Raw genomic sequence first — 18201 nt, 5'->3', positions numbered from 1 at the left:
TTACTGTAATTATATTTGGGTTTAAATTTACCATCTTCCTAAGTGCTTTTGGTTAGTCGTACCCACTCTTTGCTCCTTTTCTGAGTTTAGGTTGAATATTTTATGAATCTTTCCAGTGTTTCCTCTATTATTTTGGAAGGTACTCATTTACTATCCTTTTTTCGTTACCACAGTGCAGTGATTTTCAACTGGGGAGAGTCCCCCCACCCCATGGGATGTTTGACAATATCTAGAGACATTTTTATATATATATAATTTACTATAAGATATTGACTCACACAAATATGGAGGCTAAGAAGTCCCACGATCTGCCATCTGCAAGCTAGAGACCTGGGAATGCTGGTGGTTTCATTTGAAGGTCTGAGAGCCAAAGGGCCAACCGTGTGGACTCCACTGTGGGTGTAAAGGTCTGAGAACCAGGAGTGCCAAGGGCAGGAGAAGACGGGGGTCCCAGGTCAGGCAGGCGGCAGACAGCGAGGGAACCCTCCCTCCCCCTCTTGCTCTGTTCAGGCCCTCAACAGACTGCATGGTGCCCACCCACGCTGAGGACGCAAGCCACTTCACTCAGTCTACTGACTCAAATGCTAATCTCTTCTGGAAACACCCTCACAGACACACCCAGAGATGATGTTTAACCAGATACCTGAGAATCCCATGATCCAGTCAAGCTGACACACAAAAGTAACTATCACGGGTTGCTAGTGGTAACTAGTTAGTAGAGGCCAGATGCCGCTAAACATCTTACAGGACACAGAAAAGTCCCCCACGATAAAACAACATAAGGCCCCAAATGTGAATATGCCGAGGCTGAGAAACCCTGCCTTAGAGATGACAACTTCCATCCTTGACTTATCAAAATCTAATGTCAGTTTGGTAACTTTACATGCTTTCCAGAAAATGCAGTCGAATGCTATTAACTCCTTTGACCAATTTCAACTCAAATGCTATTGAGGTCGGGCATTCTCCATACATTTTAAGTGCCACAAAACATCACTGTTATTGTTTGATACACTCAGTTCTTCATTTCAATTCGCTCAGAGCTCGTCATTCCTTCCTGCCTCTCTGACCTTCCATCTGGAGTCCTTTTCTTTTTACCTGGAGAACTATTTCTTATAACGAGGCTCTGCTAGTGAGTTCTCTCAGTTTCTGTTTGTCTGAAAACATCTCTACTGCATTTTGTTGTTCTTTTTCTGATACCACATGTAAAAAACACTGCTCCCCAGGAATAACAGCAAGCATTCATGTACACAACCACAGTACCATTATCACACGTAAGAGAATTCGCATTGATTTGATGAAATCTACGGCAGAGTTAACATTCAAATTTCCATAGTTGCCCCCAAGGTGCCTGGATCCTTTTATAAGCATCCACCTGGTTGTTATGTCTCTTTAGGCTTTTTTGGTCTAAAATAATACTGTCTGTCCTTTTATTTTCTAAATTGTTGTTATTACTTTTGGTCTTTCATGACAATGTCATTTTTGAAGAATCAGGCCAGACGTCTGGTAGAACATCTCACGTGCTGGATTTTTCTGATTATTTCTTCATGATCTGATTTAGGTTCACTATTTTGGCAAGAATGTTACATGGGGGATGTATGTACTACTTATTGCCACGTATCAGGAGGCACATAGCATCAGGCTGTCCTACTAGTGATGGTCACCTGATTAGGGTGGTGACTGCCAGGGGTCTTTAGTGTAAAGATACTTCTTTGGTGATTGGAAGTGTATAAAAGCAAACACGTATTTCCCTTTGTAATCAGTAAAATATCTTCCACTTTGAGACCATGAGATAGCATCATCTGTAGCAACTTTTGCCTCAGGTATTTAGCATCCATTGAAGATTCTTGCCTGTATCAGTTATCGCCCTGGGGATTGCAAAATGGCTATGTAATTTTATAATCCCTTCTATATTGATTAGTTGTCATTCTCCTGAAAAGAAGAGGTTTGAGTACTATCTTACTTTTTGGAAAACAGAGAAATGCCAAGCTCGCTTTGTAATTTCTCTGTCCCAGATCTGTATTCAGGACCCCTGATTTTCTTTAGTAGGAAATGGTACTTAGATGCCAAGATCAGGGCTAAAGTGTTCTCCTCGCTAACTGGTTGTTATTGCTTCCAACTTCTTTTAGGGAAAATAATCAGGAAATACTTTTTTTTCTCAAACTTCTAATTTCATATTGATATCCTCCAGTTCAATAGGAAATTGATTTCATATTTACATTTCCCTTCTCTCACAAAGAGAACTCAAGTTTTCAGCAACATTACACATTTTTCCTACTCTACGAAGTGCAAAATACCTTCAGAACTGTACAGAAATACCACCACCATCTACGAACCTCCTAAGTAAAGGTCAATATTCCTTTTCAAGTTTTTAAAAATACGTAATTATAATTTTAAGCTATATTCCTGAAGGAATGCGTGATTAGAGCACTGTGTTCAATAGTTATTTAACATTTTTCTCTTCGTAGTTATGTTATCAATTGGAAGTACAATTTGATTAATTTGCTTCTGTCTATATATATTTTCACATTTGATTTTTATCCTTTGATATCATTTTATTTTCCATACATAAAACATTTATAAAATTCAAAATTTCCCAAATTCAAAACTATGGTTCAAAATTCAAAACTATGTAAAAGATATTCTCAAGAAAGTCTTACTGACACAAATATCACCCCTTCTCGCTCCTGCCCATTTTCAGAGGAAAAAAGTTTTATATGTTTCTGGTATAACATCCTGTGTTTCTTTCTGCAAAAATAAGTGAACATGTAAGTATGTATAAGGTATATATGTGCGTATATAAATATGCAGATATTAGATGTATTTATATATTATAACATATGTATGCTATTTCACAATCTTTCTTTTATAAAAGATAACATACTTCGTATGTACCTTGCTCTTCACAGTTGATAAAACATTCAAGAAATCCTGCAACAGTAGTTTCTAGAGAGAGTCTTCATTCTTTGTCAGAGCTGACTGTCACTCTGTTGCATGGACATACTGAAGTTTGCTCAAATAGTCGTCTACGGGGAAGCAGTTCCTTTCTGTCACTCAGGATAAATTCCTAATAGCGGGGTCGCATTGTCCTCTCTTCTTTAAGATTTTGTGGACATTTTCTATTTTCCTACTTTTTCCTGCTTATTTTTTCATACAAGTGATAAAAGCCTTGTCCAAATCCAGGAAAAAATGTATTGGTATTTTTATTATAATCAGTATAGATTTAGAAATTAAATTAAATTATATATTAAATTAAATTAAAATTAGCCAGATGCTGTCTCTATGACGATAGGTTTTTCTGTCCAAGAACAAAGGCTGCTTTTCCATTTGCTCAGGTGTCCTTTGATTCTTTGAGTGTTTCTAACTTTCCTTCCTGTAGGTTTTACACATTTATTATAACATTTGTTTATAAGAATTCATCTTTTTTGTTGTTAAGGGGACTTCTCTCTTCCGTTACAACATCTAACTGATTATTATTTTAAATGTAAAGGTGATTGATTTTATTCTAATTTTAGATCCTTCTACCTTAGTGAATTCTGTGTATTCGTGTATCTCTGCGCGTATGTTGCTGTTAACATTGATCTAGTGGGTTTTCCAGGATGACCATCACATCATATACAAATAGAGGAAGTTTTACTCGTTTTCCAGTTCTTCTGCCTCTTAGAGTTCTGAAAATATTAGCCAATCAAATCCGAAAAGAGAAGAAAGCACGTAAGAGTAGTAGGAATAGAGACGATGGAATCGCTGCTTTTCTCTGGACCTTAGAAATACTTCTGATGTTTATCCATGAGATAAAATGCTACCTTTTGAGCTGAAGAATAGATGTTTTATCATTAAGAAAGTATTCATAAATTCTGATTCTATTGAGTATTTTCATTAGGAATAAGTGTGGACTTTTGTTGAAGGCCTCTTCAGCATCTATGGAGATAATCATATGGTCTACGAATGCGATGAGTTATATTAATGGGTTTTCTGATATTAACTCATCTTTGAATTATTGAAATAAGTCTCATTTGGTATATTGTATTACTTTTTCTTTTTTATTGAGCTAACATCTGCTGCCAGTCCTCCTCTTTTTGCTGAGGAAGGCTGGCCCTGAGCTAACATCCGTGCCCGTCTTCCTCTACTTTATATGTGGGATGCCTTACCACAGCATGGCTTGATGGACGGTGCCATGTCCGCACCCGGGATCCGAACCATCGAACTCCGGGCCACCAAAGGGGAACGTGCGAACTTAACCGCTGCGCCACCGGCCTGGCCCCTACTTTTTCTTTTTTGAATTGCCATTTATAACAATTTCAAACTTTTGGGATGTTTTTAAGAACAGTGCAATGGAATTTCTTTGCACAGACTCATCAATTGTTAACAGTTTGCCACGTTAGCAAGTGTACATTTCCTTGAAAAAAGGTCATTTTATTACATAAGTGCTATACAATAAAAAAAATCAGGAAATTTAACATTAATATAATTTAATTATAGTCTAAATTTCATTTCACCAGGTATCCCCTAATGTTCTCTATAGGAATTCTTCTTTAGTCTCTGATCCAGTCCAGGACCGGCACCTAGAGTTTCGTTGGGATGTCTCTTCAGTTTCCTTTAATCTGGAATGTTTCCTATTCTTTTATTGTCTTTTTGATTGACATTTTTGAAGAGTAACAGGAACATTGCTTGTAAACTGCCTGGCAGTGTGGGGGCTGTTTCCTAATGATCAGGTTTAGGTCAGTGCTTCAGGCTGGATTACTACAGCAGCGGCTGTATGGTCTTTCCAGCGCATCACTTCAGTAGGCACGCGGTGTCAACTTGTTGTAGTATTTTATTGGATTTTTAGCTATACTTCTTTTAATTGTTTTACTCTTGCTCCAGGGATTAAGATATGTATCCTTAATTTTTTATGTTAACTCTGTTCACCAGGTTTCTCCCCTGTAAAGCTCCTATTTTTGCTTTTGTAATTATTAAACGCTTTTTTGGAATGACTTGTGGTTGAATTACTTTAGACTGTTGTCCTAGTCAGTTTGGGCTGCTATAACAAAAATACCGTAAACGAGTGGCTTTTAAACAACAGACATTCATTTCTTACAGTTCTGGAGGCAAGGTTCAAGATCACGGTGCTGGAAGGTTTGGGGAATGGTGAGGGCTCATTTCCTCATTGATGGCTGTCTTGTTGCTGTAGCCTCACACGTCAGAAAGGGCAAATGAGCTCTGGAGTCTCTTTGAAGGGCACTGATCCCGATCGATCGTGAGGGCTCCACCTTCTTGACCTAAGCACCTCCCGAAGGCCTCGCCTCCTGATACCATCACCTTGGGATTTAAGATCTCAACCTACGAATTTTGGGGAGACACAAACATTCAACATACAGCCTTGTGTAAATATCCTGTTCCCACAAACACTTTCACGCATGGTTCTAGGCTTCAATGATTTCATGGCTGTCTTTTCTTTGATTGTGCTTTTTGAATTCTATCATTTGTTCAATGTGTAATAGTTGGCATTCTTCTTTATAGAAGAATATTGCTACGAAATTTTCTTTCTTTTTGATTCCTTGTATTATAATCCATCTCCACCATCATTTTTGATGTTAAATTTGCTCCGTTTTGGAGAATGCGAACCCCCTGTAAGCTTGTTTTCTTGTTCTGACGCATCCTCATCCTCCTTTGAGCACTTTCATCCTTTTTGATTGTTTACATCTGTTACAGACAACAGCTTGTTTGATGTCGCCTTCTTAAATCCTTTCTGACAATCTCTTTCTGTTCGTTATTTAGTCCTTTATACTCACTGTAATTATTTAAATTTTTTCACGCGTTGTAAAATTTAGATCTTCCAATTTACTATTTGTTTTTTCCCTTCTGTTTTTTATTCTTTTGGTCTTTTCTGGTCTTCTTTTGGTTTAGTTAAATATATTTTTATGGTTGCATATATTATTTTTATTGTATTTTTAGTTATATCTCTTTGATTTTTTAATTATTTGCTCTAGTGTTTGAAATAGAGCCATCCCTCAGTATCCACGGGGAAATGGTTCTGGGACCTGCAACACATGCCAAATCCATGGACGCTCAAGTGCCTGATGTAAAATGGTGCAGTATTTGCGTGTGATCTATGCGACCCTCTCATGTACTTTAAATAATCTCTAGGTTACTTATAACACTTAATACAATGTAAATGCTATATAAATAGTTGTTATACTGTACTGTTTAGGAAATAATGACAAGAAAAAAACAGTCTGTACATATTCAGTAAAGATGCAACCATCATAGCGATCTGTGGTTGGTTGAACCCAAGGATGCAGAACTCACAGATATGGGGGCCGACTATACACATCTTCAGTTTTTCACAGTAACGTGGGGTTGGATTCATTTATCTCCCTCTGTTCCCCACTGTCTTTACACTATAGATGCTTTATATACATACATATATATTATATAGTATACGTGTGTATATATATTACAGTTACACAGTTTATAAATCCCACAACAAAATGTTATATATTTTGACTCAAATAGCCTTATGTTTTTTCTTTCAAATTAGAAGAAGAAAGTCCTTTACATTTCCTACGTGTTTGCCATTTATGGAACATGCATTCTTTCATTCCTTTCTAAAAATCTAAGTTTCCATCTGGCATTATTTACTTTTGACCTGGAGAATTTCTGCTAGCATTCTCTGTGCTATTTGTCTACTAGCAACAAATTCTTTTAGTTTTAATTTATCTGGAAATTTCTTTCTCTCACCTTTGTGTTTGAAGAGTGTTTTCACTGGACAAAATTCTGTATATTCAGGTGCTGCATAACGATTCTTTTTCTTTTTAAGATTGGCTCTGAGCTAACATCTGTTGCCAATCTTCCTGTTTTTTTCTTTCTTCTCCCTAAAGCCCCCCAGTACATAGTTGTATATTCTAGTTGTAGGTCCTTCTAGCTGTGCTGTGTGGGACGCTGCCTCAGTGTGGCTTGATGAGCAGTGCTAGGTCTGTGCCCAGGATCCGAACCAGTGAAACCTTGGGCCGCCGAAGCGGAACACACAAACTTAACCAGTCGGCTACGGGGCCGGCCCCCATAATGATGTTTTGATCAATGATGGACTGCATACATGACAGTGGTTCTATAAGATTGAAACGAAGCTGAACAATTCCTGTCGCCTAGTGACATTGTAGCTGTTGTCACGTCATAGGGCAGCTCATTACTCACATGTGTGTGGTGATGCTGGTGTAAAGCAGTTTACTGCACTGCCAGTCATAGGAAAGTATAGCACATACAATTATGTACAGCACATAATACTTGGTGATGATAATAAATGATGATGTTACTGGCTTATGTATTTACTATACTATACTCTTTTTTTTTGAGGAAGATTAGCCCCAAGCAAACATCTGCTGCCAATCCTCCTCTTTTTGCTGAGGAAGATTGGCCCTGAGCTGACGTCTGTGCCCATCTTCCTCTACTTTATATGTGGGTTGCCTGCCACAGCATGGCTTGATAAGCAGTGCGTAGTTCCGTGCCTGGGATCTGAACTGGTGAACAGGGCTGCCAAAGCGAGCACACAAACTTAACTGCTATGCCACTTGGCCAGCTCCGATACTATACTTTTTATCATTGTTTTAGAGTGTACTCTTTCTACTTATTAAAAAAAAGTTCACTGTAAAACAGTATGCCATGTTACGCCAGCAGCAGCCTCATACGTCTCGTGTCTGCCGCATCTCTTGATTGCATCATTTTCTCTGGTGCTTGATTTAACCTCGTGTTATTTTGTTCGTCATGGCCCCTAAGCATCCCAAACCCACTGTTAACGTTCCTAGTAAGAGGCTACATCAACAGATTGACCTGGAAATGAAATTAAAAGTGATTAAGGACTAGGAAGGTGGAGAATTAGCGATGGTTATCGCTCGCCAGTCAGGCGTGTCCCATCCACCATTGCTGCGATCTTGAAGAAGAAGAAGAACAAAGTGACAAAGCTGTTAAGGAATTGGCTGCTGTGAACAAGACAACGAGACAAACACAAATTTGAGAAGCGCCTCCATCAGACGTGGAGAAGCTTCTGATGACCTGGACTGAAGACCAGACACAGAAGCATGTCCCTTTCAGCTCCGTGACCATCATGGCCAAAGTGAAAAATTGGTTTGTGCTGTTGGAAGAAAAGGCTGGACCCAACTAGGATGTTGAATTTACTGCCAGCTCTGGGTGGTTTAAATGATTCAAGAATCATTATTCACTACATAATGTGGAAGTGAGGGGTGAGTCTGTGGGTGCTCATGTGAAGGCAGCTGGAGAGTTTTGGTAATACTGATTGTGGAGGAAAATTACTTGGCAGAGCAAATATTCAATATGGATGAAATCTCTCTGTTCTGGAAACATGCCCGAAAGGACTTTCATCCATCAGGAGGTCAAGTCAACGCCATGTTTCAAGGCTTTAAGGATAGGATAACAGTCTTGCTTGGGGACAATGTTGCAGACCACAAATTGAAACTCTTTGTGCTCTGGCACAGTGAGAACCCCAGGGCCTTCAAGCATATCAGTAAGCACACACTGCCTGTGTCCACAGGAGTGACAAGAAGTCACAGATGACCCAGCTCCTCTTCTAAGAAGCCCCCCTGAATTTCTATGCCAGCAAAAAGGACAAGTGGTGTTTGGAGAATAACGTACCTGTCAAGATTTTGCTTATTGTTGATAATGCTCCCAGACATCCTCCTTTTATTGGTGATCTTCATCCCAATATCAAAGCGATATTTCTCTCTCCAAACATGATTTGGTCCAACCAAAGGATAAAGGAGTCAAAGCACCGTTTAAGCCCTACTACCTGAGGGGGATCTTTGCCCAGGCTACTGCTGGAACTGAGGAAGGAGCTGAGAAGACACTGATGCAATTCTGGAAGTATCACAGCATCTATGGCTGCATCAAGAACCTTGCTTGGGGTGATGTCACCAAGGATTGTATGAACCGCATCTGGAAGAAGACAAGAGGTTGGTCCATGACTTCAAAGGATTTGCCAAGGACAAGGAGGCTGCAAAAATCAACAAGGCTGTGGCTGAGATGGCAAACAGCTTTACCCTGGGTGTGCATGAGGATGACATCAAGGAGCTCCTAGAGGTGGTTCCTGAGGAATTGACTGATGAGGAATTGTTGGTACTGGAATAGGAACTCATAACTGAAGAATAAGCAACAGGAAAGGAAACTACAAGCAAAGAAAAAGAAGAATCCCCAAGAAAATTCACAGTAAAGTGTTCAGCAGAAGCTTTTGCAGACCTCAACAAGCTCCTTAAACATTTTGAAAACATGGACTCCAGCACCAAAAGGCTTTCATTAAGAGAGAGGAATGTTCATGGTGCATTATCTGCCTACAAATAAATCTATGATGGAAAAAAGAAGCAGAGCACCATGGACATATTCTGAAAAGAGTGACTCCTTCTCAAGAAGAGCCTCAGGAAGGTCCCTCAGGAGGTGTTCCAGAAGAAGGCATCGTTATCATAGGAGATGACAGCTCCATGCATGTTATTGCCCCTGAAGACCTTCCGGTGGGACCAGAGGTCAAGTTGGAAGACACTGATATTGCTGATCCTGAACCCGTGTCGGCGAGGCTAATGTGTGTGTTTGTGTTTTCATTTTTAACAAAAAAGTTTAAAAATTAAAAAAAAATTAAAAAATTTTGAAAATAGAAATAAGCTTATAGAATAAGGATATAAAGAAAAAATATTTTTATACAGCTATACAATGTTTTGTGTTTTAAGCTAAGTGTTATTATAAAAGAGTCAAAAAGTTAAAAAATTTAAAAAGTTTATAGAGTAAAAAAGTTACAGTAAGCTAAAGGTAATTCACTATTGAAGAAAGAAAATCTTTTATAAATGTAGTGTGACCTAAGTGAACAGTGTTTATAAAATCTGAAGTAGTATCCAGTGATGTCCCAGGCCTTCACGCTTGCTCACTGACTCGCCCGGAGCAGCTCCTACTCCTGTGAGCTCCATTCACAGTAAGCGTCCTATACAGGTGGACTATTTCTTATCTTTTATATCCTATGCTTACTGTACTTTTTCTATGTTTAGATATGTTTAAATACGCAAATACTTAGCCTTGTGTTACAATTTCCTACAGTATTGGGTGTAATAACGTGCTGTACAAATTTATAGCCTAAGAGAAATAGGCCACGCCATAGAGCCCAGGTGTGTAGTAGGCTATACCGTCTAGGTTTCTGTGAGTATAATCTATGATGTTCGCACAATGACGAACTCGCCTAATGAGCCCCTTCTCAGAAAGTATCCTCATTGACGAGGAAATTGGTGCAGTAGGAGCTACTCCACCATTACCAGAAGCCGAATTCTCTTGGAAAACAAACCACGTTATTTCTGATGCATTTTACTTTCATTCTTGAAGGATATTTTGATGGGTATAGAATTCCTGTTTGGCAGCCATTTTCCTTCAGCACAGAAACAAATGTCATTTCATTGTTTCCTGCCTCCTGCTTTTCTTATTCGGAATCCATTGTCAGTCTCCTTGCTGCTCCTCTGGAGATAATCTCCTATTTTACCCGGTGTTAAAGGATTTTTTTTTTCAGTTTTTTCTTCAGCTTTACTATTATATGCATAATATGAGTTTCTTTTCTTTTCTTTTCTTTTATCCTCTTTGGGCTTCTGGAATCTGTACCTGATGTCTTTCATCTGTTCTAGAAAATTCTCAGAAATTCTCTCTTCAAATGCCTCTGCCCCTTTCTCTCTCCTCCTTTTGTGACTCCAATTAAATGTATATTAGACGTTTCACTATATCATCTATATCTCTCATTTCCCTTGGATTTTTTTCTTTACTATCTTTTGATGTCCTATAGTAAAATTCCTTAGGATATATTTCTGTGTATTTCTTTTGATATGTCCTCCATGTTACTAATTTTCTCTTTAACTGAATGCAACTTGCTATAAAACTTATCCACTAAGTTCTTAATTTCAGCTGTATTTATGTTCTAGAATGCCCCTGTTTATTCTGTCATTTTTTAGAAATTTTTACTCTCCATAAAACCTTTAAATCTTGCCCTTCTTTTGTTGAATAGAGAAAGTGTAATTATTTAGCACAATTATTTTAAAGGCTGTGTCTTGTGTTTTCTTTACTTGGAGCCTCTGTGGATCTGTTTCTACTGTCTTATTTCTGCTAGTTTCCTTTCATATTGTTTTTTCAGGAAATAAAACACAAACAGTCTCTTTTCTTTTCCATGCTATGCACCATACTGAGCGGTACTCATGAGCACATTTGATACTCACGTCAGCTGTATTGTCACCTCCATCTTGCAGATGAGAAAACTGATGCTCAAAGACAGTGAGTAACTTCTCAAAGCAACACAGATAAAAGGAGATCTTCTGGAATCCGGACCCAGATCTATCTGCCTTCAGAGCTAATGCCTGGGCTTCACCCCGTGGCTGCTTAGGAGAGACTGAGCTGATGAGACCCTATTTATTGTCCCAACCGACAGAGACAAAACCAAACCAGACCATTGACAAGGACGGACTTAGTGGCCACCTCCAGTGCAACGTCCTTTCTCAAGTTCCCTTTGCCCTGAATCTGAGGCAGCACGCTGCCAGGGCGCTGTTTCTGCTCTAGGACCTGGGGCTGAACAGCTGTCTCCCTTCGCGATGAGTGTGAAACAGGAGGAGCAGCGGTGTTACGATCACTTTAGGGCGGTTTCTCGGAGATTTAGAGTGGAGCACTGGTGAATGCCTGTCACCTTCCTCCCAGACAGAAGGCAGCCAGGAACAGCCAGCATAACAGACCCCAGGGCTCTCTTTATTGCCACACATTCCAAACCCTCTCGATGTAGGCTCTTGAAAAAATAGATAACCCAGTGTGCTCATCACTATTCTAGAACTTCACATTTAGTAATACATTTGGTCTCATAACAATACTATGAGATGAAGTGTATTATTATTGACACTTTACAGATGAAGGAACCAAGGCACAGAGAGGTTATGTATCTTTCCTAAAATGGCTCAGCTCTTCAGTTAAGTGCAAGACTCATTCAGACAGCCTGATCCCAGAGATCACACTTTTAACCAGTAGTTAACTATATTAGCTAGTTCTCTTTTGTGTTGGTGCCCTTGCGGTGAGCAGAATGTGTGTAACTGACCTAGAAATAAAATATAGGATGTGAATAGGGGGTCCGGCAGAGGCCAAGTCCTGGCTCAAGTGAGACCCAAGAGCCTGAGCTCAAGAAGGGTCAAAGGTCGGGGAAAAGCCCCAAGGGGGAGGGGTAAGCTGTGATGGTGGAAGTGCAGCCGGAGCAGACTGCACCCCAGCTTGAGCGCAACGTTAAAATGGCCAGCAGTCGAGGCCACGGCCGGGACGGTGTGGAGTGACAGCGGCTCCACCCTGGGAAGTTGAGCCCAAATTTCTGCTTAGTCACTGCTGTTGTATGTCTCTTTGAAGCTGCCTTTTTCTACAGATTTTAAATACACTGTTCAATAAAAATTAATGCTTTCACTCAGAATCTCTTATATAGCAATTCTTCTGTATGTAGATAAATGTGTCAGAAGAGATTCACGGGTTTTATTTGTAAAGAATCTCAGGATGCTGGGCAGTTTTTACCGTTATAAAGGACGCTCTTTTATTATTTACTCATTTCAGTTTTCTTTCTTTGTGTATTTTCGAAGTGAGCTTGCCTACGACCTTGAGTTCCTTTCAGTTGGTAATTGTGACGAAGTTTTTAATTTCATTGGTGGTGATTCTGGGATCAAGGGGCCCGGCTCAGCTCCCAAGTAAGGGCATGTGTGCCCTGTGGGTGGGCTGTGGAGGCTCCTGTCCTAAGCTGAGAACTCCTGCCTGAGCGCCAGGACTGAGCTCAGCGGGGCCAGCAGTCTAATGGGCATGGGGACCTGAAGGTGGCGTCTTTGTCCAGAGCCAACAGATGGAATCAGTGGCCAGATCTCTCAGAGGATGTCACTCCACTTTGGGCCACCTGACCTCCTCGGCTTTGTCATGGAGAAGTTTGGGGAGCTTCAACCTGGTTGATGGCTCTGGTGTCTCCGCCTCTGTTGGGTCTAGAAGACAGGAATTCACAGAAAGCGTAGATCCATTCTCGTCCAAGCTCTCAGGCCTCTCACCCTGCCAGGCACGCTGACACCAGGTGGGGCAGTGCTGGGGAATCTAGGCTGAGTGTGCTAGACCTTCTGAGCCTGGCTTGTCTGAGACCTTCGCCTCACTCTAAGCATACCCTTGTGCGGGAGAGGTGTGGATACGTACTGTCCAAGTGCCGACTCAGGAGGGAAGCAGGAAGTCCAGGAGAAGCACTGGTCTGGGGGTCAGGAGATCGAAGTCTTGGCTTGCCCCGAACTACCTCCGGAACTCCCCAAATACCGAGCTTCTGGAGCACAAGGAGCATCTCCTGTCTTGCCATGTGAGGAAGCAGCGAAGTGCAGCAAAAGGGCACATAATTCAGAGTCCAACAGACTCGGACCCCATCAGACGGTGCCCGTTACTCACCCCGTGACTTCAGCTGAATCACTTCAGTGTCTTCCTATGTAAAATGGAACTGATAATGCCGGTCCTGCACCCAAGGGTGCCCAACCAGGGGACCCTAAGACAACACTTCTCTCAGCTTCCAGGATGATCCTGATGCAGATGTGGACTCCCACGCATTGTCCTGATGTGATGCCTCAAAGAGTAAAAACACATCAAGGGAGCAAGGATGTGGGGTGAGTGCCAGCTGTACATCCTGTTCCCCTCCCCCAACAGCTCTGTGGGGCAGACGTGATGCCTGATTTCCAGATGAGATCCTGAGAGGATATGAGGTACGAGCTCCATCAGAACAGGGAGGGTTATTTCCAAAACCCATTTCTAGCACACAGTAGGGTCTCAATGGGTGTTTGTTGGGTGAAAGAGTCAGCTGCCCACCTCCTCCTCCCCTCCTTTGATGGTGGGGAGTTGTGCGAACCCACGGCCTTTGTTCTGCAGCCACTCTTCATGGGGGGGGGTGCCCCCTTTCTGACCTCCTGAGATGTCACACTCACTGGTATGAAAACCAATCCTCTGCTGCCTCACTCTCTTGGCAGGTGGGGACTGATGCCTTTCACCACTTATAAAAAAAATGTAAATGGCGACAAAAGCTATTTTTATAATGTTTTTATCTATGCTGTGACTGACATCAATAACACATAACAGTTTCATTGACATTGTATCGCATCCAATGGGCCCAGTGACCTGATTCAATGTCAGTGGAAAAGCCTCGTACATCATCTCTGCGGCTGAATTGCAACAGATCCATTACCGACGCCTCAACCCCAGAAGTGCCCCAGAACCGATGCCAAGTCCACGTCAAGGGTCTGCCTCCTTCCTGATCCTCCTTTTCCAGAACTGTGTTAGCTCTCTCCCCATGGACATCCCCCTTCAGCTCACCCTCTTGAATTGTCCGCCCTGAACTTGCTTTTAGACTTGACGATTCCTGAGTGGTGGGGCAGTCCAGTGCGGCACTGAGCATGGTACCCGATAGGAGCTGGACTTCTGTGTGAGAGGAGGAGAGAAGGCGGGAAGGAGGAAGGGATGGAGATCGTACCCACCTCTCAATGCAGTCCACCATAAATGCTTCCTGTGCACGGCCCCAGGGCGCTCACAGCTCTCACGACCGGGTGGCCACATCAAGGACTATTTAGGTAGGGTCTTTGGAGGAGTAAAAGTTGTTAGTAGGACAGAAAACAGCAAAGGCTTTAGAACACTTCTGCAAAATAAAACCCTAGTGTGGGAAAATGCTCTGCCCGAGACTTCAGCCTCAGGACCTGGAAGCCGGAAGACATGTGGGGAAGAGGGGAGGCCGCCTGGCCAAGCTGCTGGGCTGTATACACGGGGAGGGGACCTACCCACCAGGCCCACCCTTGGTCCTCCTCATCTTCTCAGCTATGCAAAATGGGAACGATACATTGACTGCACAGTCTTAGGTGGGTTTAAGCCAGCCCTCGCTAATATTGCAATATATTTGTCATTTGTCTCACTGGTAAGCCTGTTTAGTAGTCAAAACTGTAGAAAATTGAATATACACTTACTGTATAAAAATGATATGCTTGGTTAGTGATAGTTTAGAAGAAATAAGTACATCTATCACAGAAGAGCAGGCTGTCAGCTCTTTATATGTAAGAAAAATATTGAACACAAATGTGATAAATGTTGGGCACCGTTTACAAAAGTTGTCCAACAAAGCGGGTTTGTAGTAAGTTCTTCTAAGCAAAGAGGAAGATGAAAGGAAGAGAGAGAGACACTGGGAAGCAGGAAACAAGAGACAATGAAAAGGGGATGGAGAAAGAGAGGACGGGAAGAGCTCTAAAATGATCAAAGACACAGGCGGGACGTTGCCCTCGCTCTGACGCCACAGTGGCCCGTGCCTGGGTGACTTTCCCGGCTCGGGGAAACTTCCTACCCTCACAGGAGCTCAGACAGAGAAGGGAAAGTCCGCCGCCCAAGATTCCACATGACAGAAGTGAGATGAGGAAACCCACCGAAGCTGCTCGGAAGGCCGCTGGGATGGACTGCACTGTGGCCGGGGGAGAGTTAGGTGGATCAAGACAAGCAATTTGAACTAATGATAAACTGTAGGACCTGGGGAGTAGGTCCTATAAATAAGAAAGTTCCAGGTGGGAGGGGCTTCAGAAGTAATGCTGATGTTCCGGGTAGGGCACTGGGGCAATAAGGGGGCCGAATATGGGGTGGGGGCAGGAGGCTGGCTTGTTCATCCCTGCAGGGCCCTCAGGAGTGAGCAGGCCGGGCCAGCTCTTGCAATCCTCTGTGCTAGGTCCTGGGACTGACCGAGGGGGGTCCCTGTCCGGGATGGGGGCCCGGCTTGGACATGGGAACTGTGAGGAGGCCACTGAGGCCATCAGTATCAGCTCCAAGGAGCCAGGAGGACAGTGAGTGTAGGGGAGGAGGACAGAGGAGGCAGAGGGCACATTCCTGGAGGAAATGGAGCTTGACTGGGCCCTGGGCCTGAGTTGGGGGGAAGAGCCTGAGGCGGTGGGTAACTGTCTCCACTTGGTTGGGGCAGAGGGTGGGTGCACTGGAGGGCAGGGCCTGCAGATAAGGCAAGTGAGGAGTCTGGTTGGGAGCCCATCTTGGCATGCGGGCAGGGCTTGAAATCAAATTTGAACTGGCTCCCCTGGGGTTCAATAAAGGGAGCCACTGAGGATTTTGGAGCTGGACTGAGTGAGGGTGGAAGTGTGACACAGCAGCAGCCAGTGAAGGCAGGGAGGGGCCTCCCTCCTGAGGACTTTGCCCCCAAGAGTAGAACTCCAGGTTCTAGCTCCCCCACCCCCGCCTCTGGGCCCTGCCCCTCCAGCGGCCCAGCTGCCCTGCCAGGGGTCTGGAGGACAGCCCCTCACAGCATGGCCAGGGGCTGTGGGAGGTTCAGACACAGGAGAGGATGTGGTAGGATGGGCCAGGGGCGGGCCAGGGAGGGAGGGCAGGTGAGCTCTCCTCTGCCCAGACTCCTCTCACCCTGAGGAGAAAGGCCATGAGCTCAGAGAGCTCTGTGACTCACTTTGCCTCCTTGCTTTCCAGGTATTGTTTTTTTTTTTTTGCTTTAGCCGACACTTAGATAGACAGTACTCACTACCTTCTAGGAATTGTTCGAAGCACTTTATAGATATTATCTCATGTCATTGTCATAATAACCCTAAATGTGGTAGGTGCCATAATTATCCCATTTTCACAGACAGGGAAACTGAGGCAGAGGGCAGGGTAAGCAACACGCCCAAGTGGCAGAGCTGGGATTTGAACCCAGGCTGTCTGGTTCTGCAGTCTAAACTTTGCCTCTCTGCCTAGCCCTCCTCCCCTTAAGAGAGCGCCAGTACTTCCCCAGAGAGGACGCATATGAGAGCCCGGGGAGAGCACCCTGACTCTCTCCTCTGTCCCTTTCCAGTGCCCTCGCAGGAGCTGGGAAGGGGTCCCAGGAAGAGGGGGGTGGGGCTGGGTGGGGAAGTGTTCCCCGATGGCGGCAGGGGCTCGGCCTTCACCAGCTCCGGCAGCCCTGAGCTTTGTAACTCTGGACTTTGGTTCACTGTCCACAGCTCCACAGTCCTCCTCATTTTCAGGGGGCCAGCAAAGATGGGCCAGTCTCCATTGTCCTCATAACTACCAGCCAGAGAAAAGGGCTAATGGGTCATTTAATGAGAGCCCAGCTTTCACACAGCAGGTTTGTCCTCGAGACTTCTTTTGAGCCCCTGAATCCAGCTTTGCCTGAAACCCCATACCCTTGGGCTTCCTGGTTCTGTGATCCAACAGTTTTTTTCTCCTTAAAATACAAGGAATTCACTCCATGTGATACATTGTATATGAAGTCCCCCCTGACTGGGCTTTCCAGAGGAAGGTCCCTACGGGTCTACTGACCAGTGGACCTTACAGGGTAAGAGCTGCTGATCACCTCCGAGGCAGAGGACACAGATGCTATCCACTTGTAGAGTTTAACCATTTATGCTCCAATTCTGTGGGATATGGAAATTGATTCTTGAGAAGGAGGCATCTGAGCTTGCATCCTCAGTGAACCTAAGGGAGCGGTGAGCTGCGGCTGTGCCCCATAGACATGCAGCTCAAGGTCAATAGACTTCACCACTTGGGGCTGCGGGGAGGCACGAGGAGATGGTAGCCCGACTTTTTGGCATTTTCAATGCTTTAACTAATCGGAGGAACTAATGGCGGAGTATCAGGCATGTTGTCAAGCAGGATGAATAAATGTGGAGCGAGGGAAAGTTGTCGGGTTTGGGCCAAGCACCGATGATGAGTGGCTTTTCCTGGATGCTTTCTTGACAGCTTTGGATCCCGGTCTGAGTCCATGTGGTGCAGCCGGGGCACAGCCTGTCTGGGCGGCGGCACGGAGTTGTAAACACATCTCCTAACAGGGGTGGTTGCAGGATTCTTAGGGGAGTACTGAGATGAGGACCAACCCTGAGGGACACAGGATCCTATGTTCAACCTCAGCCCTACCCCACCGAGGCCCCGGCAGCCTCGTCCTGTGGGCAGAGGTCCCGGCAGGTGAGGTTCAGATGCTGGATGAGAAGTCCTACCTGGGCCCAGCTCAGACCCAGCCAGGCCAGTGGGGGAAGAGGCCCAGGGAACGTCGGCTAACTGGCTACATGGAGTCCACTGGGAAGATTGAAGAGGCCGCTCGCTGAGGTTGCAAGCACGAGGGACTTTAAGACGCACATCTGCTTTGCCTGATACTCGGCCAAGATGCCTCAGAAGTCATCACAATTCGAATTCTGGGAGCATTGATCT

This window comes from Equus quagga, chromosome 13, assembly GCF_021613505.1.
Source record: "Equus quagga isolate Etosha38 chromosome 13, UCLA_HA_Equagga_1.0, whole genome shotgun sequence".
Taxonomy (NCBI): domain Eukaryota; kingdom Metazoa; phylum Chordata; class Mammalia; order Perissodactyla; family Equidae; genus Equus; species Equus quagga.
The sequence above is the reverse complement of the archived record's forward strand: the minus strand, read 5'-3'. Positions refer to the sequence as shown.